The 7,532-nt window shown below is 41.6% G+C and overlaps 1 pseudogene; it reads right to left on the bottom strand.

Annotated features, from left to right (window-relative positions):
• Positions 1-2,396: 2,396 nt before the first annotated feature.
• On the bottom strand, positions 2,397-3,971 carry LOC118013519 (annotated as a pseudogene).
• Between the last annotated feature and the right edge of the window lie 3,561 nt (positions 3,972-7,532).

The following is a 7,532-nucleotide window of genomic DNA, read 5'->3' as shown; positions in this document are numbered from 1 at the left end:
TATGGTTTCACTTATATGTGGAATAAAGAAACAGCACAGAGTATTATAGGGGAAGAGAGGGAAAACTGAATGGGAAGTCATCAGAGAGGGAGAAAAACCATGAGAGACTCTTAACTATAGGAAACAAACTGAGGGTTGCTGGAACGGAGGGAAGTGGGGGAATGAGCAATGGGTATTATATAATACTGATGAATCACTGACCACTATCTCTGAAACCAATAAAACATTATATGTTAATTAATTGAATTTAAATAAAAAATGGAAAAAATGTTAATCTACAGGTCTCACTACAGACTAATTAAATCAAAATCTCTGAGGGGACTCATTTTTTTTTTTGTTTGTTTGCTCCATTTACATTTTATTTATTTATTTTTTATTTATTTTTTTATTATGTTATGTTAGTCATCATACAGTACATCATTAGTTTTTGATGTAGTGTTCCATGATTCATTGTTTGTGTACAACACCCAGTGCTCCATGGAAATACATGCCCTCCTTAATACCCATCACTGGGCTAACCTATACCCCCACACCCCTTCCCTCTAAAACCCTCAGTTTGTTTCTCAGAGTCCATAGTCTCTCATGGTTATCTCCCCCTCTTCATTTTTCCCTTTCTTCTCCTAATGTCCTCCATGTTATTCCTTATGTTCCACAGATAAGTGAAACCATATGATAATTGACATCCTCTGCTTGACTTATTTCACTTAGCATAATCTCCTCCAGTTCCATCCATGTTGATGCAAAAGTTGGGTATTCAACCTTTCTGATGGCTGAGTAATATTCCATTGTATAGGATGCTTGGGTGGCTCAGTCGTTAAGCATCTGCCTGTGGCTCAGGTCATGATCCCAGGGTCCTGGGATCGAGCTCCGCATCAGGCTCCCTGCTTGGCAGGAAGGCTGCTTCTCCCTCTAACACTCCCCCCTGCTTGTGTTCCTGCTCTTGCTATTTCTCTCTCTCTGTCAAATAAATAAATAAAATCTTTAAAAAAAATACTCCATTATATATATGGACCACATCTTCTTTATCCATTTTTCTGTTGAAGGGCATCTCGGCTCTTTCCACAGTTTGGCTATTGCGGACATTGCTGCTATGAACATTGGGATGCATGTGGCCCTTCTTTTCACTGTATCTGTATCTTTGAGGTAAATGCCCAGCAGTGCAATTGCTGGGTCATAGGGTAGCTCTATTTTTAACTTTTTGAGGAACCTCCACACTGTTTTCCAAAGTGGCTGTATACTAACTTGCATTCCCACCAACATTGTAAGAGGGTTCCCCTTTTTCCACAACCTCTCCAACACTTGTTTCTTACCTTGTCAATTTTTGCCGTTCTAACTGGTGTAAGGTGGCATCTCAATGTGGTTTGATTTGAATTTCCCTGATGGCTAATGATGATGTACATTTTTTCACATGTCTGTTATCCATTTGTATGTCTTCTTTGGAGTCTGAGGGTACTCATACTTTAATATTTTTTAAATCACCTCTGGTAATTCCAATATGTGGTTAAAGTTGAGAACTGGTGGTCAAAATCACTGTTATTATTATCATTAGAGGAGATAAATACTGAAAATCGGAATAAGTATTTAGAAACTTTATAACAATTTGACGCTGCTGCTCTATCCAAGTGATCAGGATAATTTCCTCTTTATTATCTGTTATTATCATTTTTTTTTGTAAGAAGAAAAGGCTATGATTTTATTTTCATATATTTGGAAATAGTTTTCAGGAAAAAAATGACAAGAACACATAAAAAACTTGAAATCATTCATTGAACTATGATCTCTCAGCAGAGAAAGAGACTTTGAATCCCTCTCCTTCTGAAAGCAGAAATCACTTCCAAAATGTCCCTCACTTGTGTAAATCTTTCCCAAGTTTGATGTACTTCACCTCATAAAAGGAACATTATTTTTAATCATTTAAAGGAAAAGAAATAAAATAGGGAAGGCGGGTTTCTTATGTTAAACACTTTTGGAGAAAGGTCACATCTTTGAAGCAACTTTGCAATATACAGAGCCTATAAAAATTAGCAAGTGATACTCATTCAAGCACCTTAATTAACTGTACTTCATATAGTTTTATAGCTGGGATGAGGCTCAAACAAAAACAAAACAGAACAAAATAAAAAACCAGCTAGCACAGAGCTGTTAATAAATTAAAAAAAGAAAGAAAAGAAAACCCAACTTTAAAATATTGATTATTGTGAGGTGCAATCAAATGAAAATTAACCCTGGATGACGAAACAGCTTTCTAATTACATAAATAAGTCCTATTATGCACTGAAAATTTCCACTATCAGAATTTCCTGATTATAGTAAAATGGGAACGGTAAGTAAACATAGTAACTTGATTCTTTTTGGGTCTCCTGGTCCAGCTGCCCTCCATAAGAGTCTCTGGGTTTTCAACAAAGCATGACCAGTCCTTCTGAAGAGGTAGGGTGAATAGCAACCATGTTGTCAAAGTCAGCTTTTGTTGCTCCCATTTTAACTGCAACAGCAAAACCCTGCAGCATTTCATCACACCTGATTCCTTGTGTATGGATCCCAACCACCTTTTCCTCTGCGGTGGCACAAACCATTTTCATCACACATTTTGTTTTCTTTTTGGTAACCACATGATATATTGGGGTAAAGGTGGTTGAATAGGTCTTCACATTTTCTTTTCAATATTTATAAATGGCCTCATCTTCTGTGAGTCCCACTATCCCAAACAGGAGGGCGGGGGGGGGGGTGGCTGAAGATGACTGTGGGGAAGTTGTCATAGTCTAATTTGGAATCTTCTTTGCATTCCAAAAGTCTATGGGCAAGTTTTCAGCCAGCAGCTATGGCACCTGGAGTAAGAAGAGCTTTTCTACACATGTCCCCAACTGCATAGATGCCTTTTACGCTGGTATTCTGGAATTCATCTACTATGATATGACCTTTGTCATCGGTTTAAATGCCCACTTTGTTTAAATTCAGACTCCACTGGAGTTTGGGTCCCGCCCAATGGCCCATAGCAGGCAGTCAACATCTGGAATTGTGGTCAAGATGGGTTTCCTACCAGAACTTAAGTAATCATGCACAGTTCCAAGCCTGAAGAAGTCTTTTTAACTTCCTTGACCTGTGAGTACTTCAGGACCTCTATGCCAGAATTCTCCAGCTCTTCAGTGCAGTTTGAACTGATAATTGAATCAAAATTTCTAAGTACCTTATCAAGCCGGTATCATTAGTGATGTCTTTGAACCCAGAGCAGAAAGAATCCTAGCTATCGCTACAACAATGTAGCCTGCACCAACAATGACACTGTGGCCAGGCAATACTTCCAATTGGGAAAATCCATCGCTGGTTATTCCTAGGTTGGCACTGGGGATCTGGCTCTCCTGAGGACATGAGGGCAAGCCACCTGTGGCAATCAGGATGTAAGAAGCAGTGTATTTGTTCCCATTGACCTCTACTGTGGGCTCGAGATCACACGTGAATGATGCGTGGCCCTGGATGATTTCTATATGGGACTTGGTTTGATTATTTTGATAGATGGTATTCAGGCAGCTCACATAGGCATCACGCTTTTCCTTTATAACGTGCCAATTGAATTTACTCTTACAACTTTGAAAGCCGTAATCAACATGATCGTGCATGAATTCAGAGTGGACAGTTGTGTTCCACATTACCTTTTTGGGTACACATCCAACATTCACGCATGTGCTGCCCAGCTTGTGGCTCTCCACCATGGCAGCCCTAGCGCCCAGCTCTGCCACCCTGCGTGCACTGGCCAGACAGCCCGAGCAGCCCCCATCACCAGGTAGTCTTAAGAGGCCACAATGCCGGCAGCGGGCGGAGGGCGCTGTGGCTGAGGCTCTGGCCTGCACGCCATGGAACCAGAGAGGGCGCGGGTGGGCCCCAGCAGAGGCAGTGGAAAGCGGGGGAAGGCGCGCGCTGCCCGCCGCTAGCTCGGGCCAGGTGCTGGTGGTCAGGGCATGGGGCAGCAGGGCCATGCACGTGAAGTCTATTGCCTACTATTTTTCAAATATTTCTTTATATTTTCTTTTATTTTGGTTTTGCTTTCTTCTTACTCTTTTGCTTCTTTTGGTGTTATCTTTTTCTTCTTAAAAAATGTTTATGGTATTTCACAGTCCACAACAGATTGGGAATTAATATAAACATACAAACAAGCAACCAAACAAGCAAAGCTTGATTCCTCCGTAGTTAGGAATGCTGGTACAGATAACCTCTGAGCCCCTTAGAGAGTTGGGGACCACTGCTGTGGACAACTTTTGAGTCTTGTTGTCCCGAGAGTTGGCAATTGCTGCTTTTTTTTTTTTTTAAGATTTTATTTATTTATTTGAGAGAGAATGAGAGACAGAGAGCATGAGAGGGAGGAGGGTCAGAGGGAGAAGGAGACTCCCCACTGAGCAGGGAGCCCGATGCAGGACTCGATCCCGTGACTCCAGTATCATGACCTGAGCTGAAGGCAGTCGCTTAATCAGCTGAGCCACCCAGGCGCCCGGCAACTGCTGCTTTTGATAATCTCTGAACCCTCTCATATACTTGGATACTGCTGGGGTAGGTAGATAAACTCTTAGCTCCTGTACACTTTTCTGATCCTGTGGCTGTTATTAGTGTTGATAACAAGTTCCACACAATAAGAAAATCAGGGACGAGATGCACAGAATGCAGGTACTGCTGGCTCAGCCCATGCAGCTTGAGGCTCCTCCACACAGTATATAGCCAACACTTGGTATAATAGCTCCTGATTTTGTTTTGGGAAAAGAACCTTTATCCAAGAACCTTCATCATCTTTCAGCCAAGAAAAGAAACCTCACCCTTTTCAGCCAAGTAATGAGCATGTGAGCAAATCTGGCCAAGCAGATATTCTTACCCTAAAATTTGAACCTAGAGCTTGAAATAATTGGAGTTTGTATGTTGTGAATATAGAATACCTTGAAGATATGGTCGTTGGCTCCTGAGACCCACATTACTGGGACCGCTCCTCTTATTCTTATGCTTTATGAATCTGGGTCTCTGGATTTTTCATTATGAGTTCCCCTATATCTTTCCAAAGTCTTTTTGTTATCTACAACTGAAAAGACTTAAATGATATTCTCTGCTTACAATGTACAAATTCCCATAGTATGTTCAGTCATACATTAAATAAGGACAATTTGGTTTTATGTATCCTTTATAAAAGGAGCTCCAGGGCCTAAGAAATATGTCTACTACATACCCCTGTTCACAGGGCCTGATTTCCTTAAAGAAGTGATTAGAGGAGGTTTTTGATGTATGACTAAATGACATTTCCTGCCCAGCCTAAAAATGCTTCTTGGAAGAATGCTCCAGGGGCCATTGCAAAGCCAGCAGGGTTGAGATCTTTCTTTTACATTCTCTAGATATGTGCTCACTTCTGCATCCCTACATTTCCTATCTCCTCAGCAACATCTTCCCATCCCTCTGATAGGAATTTATGTGTCAGGCTTTCCTTAGTCTTTCTAATTTCTAAGATGACAAATAGCCATTCTCAGTGATGGATCCAAGCTTGAGTAATGAGTGAGAATAGCAACTTGATAACTTAGCTGAGGCCCTATACTGTAATCAAGAGGAGTGGTCCCACAGTGGAATTTTAAGCATCAATGCTAGTATGAGTCCACCTCTAAGAGGAGCTTGACCACTTCCATCTCTCCCTTTTTCTCACATTCTGTTCCAATCTCAGCAAATGTTATACAGCTCAAGATGAGTCAGAATGAAGAGCAGGACAATCCCAGCTCTAAGCCAGTGGTTCCCAGATTTCATCTGCATAGCATCTGCCTGGGGGAGGATAGATCTTTAAAATACAGATCTCAGGCCCCACCCCTAGAGTGTCTGATCTTGTATGCCTGGGGTGGGGCCTGAGAACTTGCATGTCTAACAGGTTCTCACTGAGGCCAATGTGAGCTTGAGGCCAGACCACACTTTAGAACACTTACTCTAAGTCAGTGATTGGGTAGTCTGTCTAGATGTAGAGTTTCCAGAAGTCACAGAGGTAGGTGTGGCCCCTGATTTCTTTCTCACCTACCCACGTGGCTTAAGTGGTAAGTGCTCAAGGACCAACCATCTCCTCCTCTCTTTGGCTGTTTTCTCTTCCTCTAAATGACAACCAGACATATGATTAATAGCTCAGCCCTGACATTTTATTTTTTTTCTCCAGTGGTGAGCATTGGCTAGTTATAAGGTCTGAAGATGTGTATGGGTGAAGGTTATTTGATTCTATGCTCTAATATGCCCCAAGACTAAACAAAAATAATTCTCCAGAGGGTAAAAACTAGTTTAATAGACCTTGAAATTTGGCTTGGAGGCAAAGCCCTAACTAATAATAAATAACTTTGATTTACTTGTATCATTATCTATACATTGTCTTGGAGATAACATGGGGTGGAGGGTTGGTAAAACAAGATAGGAATTGTGTATTCCTATACCTGCTGGTCAAAATGCCATCATGATAACATCCATTCTCACTAAGATCATGAATAAAGGAGATGTTTTGATTTTGAAACATAGTCTTCTTAGCAATTCTTGAATCATACACATGGTCCACTGAGGCACATGGTACAAGTAAAAGCAGCCCTGTGAGGTGTTGAGTTTTACTTCTCCTGGTGTGGACAGGAACATTCTCTGAGAAGTTGAGTTGGAAAGCTATGAGGTAACCCAATAAATGAGTTTTACAGGGCTAACACATCATAATTCTTGTGGGATGTAGCTCAGATTCAAAAGCTTCACCTGGGTCTCAGGTGTCTAAGCATGACCCTGACCAGTAAATGAAGGACAACATTACCTAAAGTCAGTGTGGGGGCAATAAAAACAAATGGTGAGAGATCCTCAAAGAGAACATATGTCTCTGGGGAAGCTAGAAGGTCCCGTGTGATCCAGCTGTCCTCGTAGGAAGACTCTCCTTACAAGGCCTTGGAGGAGCTAAGTTTGACCTACAGCCTTACTAGGTTTTTGCTTGTTTGTTTGTGTTTTTGTTTAGTTGTTTTGTTTCCCAGCTGAGGAGGAAAACCTCTGCTGTTGCAAGTGAGTTCCCTACACCTATAATTCTGAGGACCTGTAAAGTCCAAGAGCTGAGCTCAGCAAGCCCTTATCTCCAAGTTTGGGCTCACAGGCAACATAGACCATTAGTTGGGGCCAGTCCAAGACCCAGATGACATGAAGATTTCTCCCTCCTTCAGTCTGGACATGGGCTTCCAGGTATCTCTACAAGGTCCCTCTCTTTCCTAGTGCACTCCATCCCTCTCACTCCACTGTCAGCTCCTCCCAGGCAGCAGCCCTCCCTCTCTCTTCTCAGACCTCTCTTTTCCTAAGTATAGTCTGACACTAGTAGTATCCTCTTTTTTCTTTCCTCCCTTCTTAGATCCAAGCTTTTACTTTTCGTATCAGTAACAATTTTCTCCTGTTTTTCTCACCAAAGTTCTTTATGACACTTTGAAGAATACCTTTCTGGCCTTTTGACCAGAATATGGACAAACCATCAGGAATAAAAAGGAAGACACTTTTAGTCTGGCCAGGGGAAGCCTGAGCTTTCCTAT

The sequence above is a fragment of the Mirounga leonina genome, unplaced genomic scaffold, assembly GCF_011800145.1.
Source record: "Mirounga leonina isolate KUSES-001 unplaced genomic scaffold, KU_Mleo_1.0 Mir_153, whole genome shotgun sequence".
Classification (NCBI taxonomy): Eukaryota; Metazoa; Chordata; class Mammalia; order Carnivora; family Phocidae; genus Mirounga; species Mirounga leonina.
This window is presented reverse-complemented; position numbering and strand designations above follow the sequence as displayed.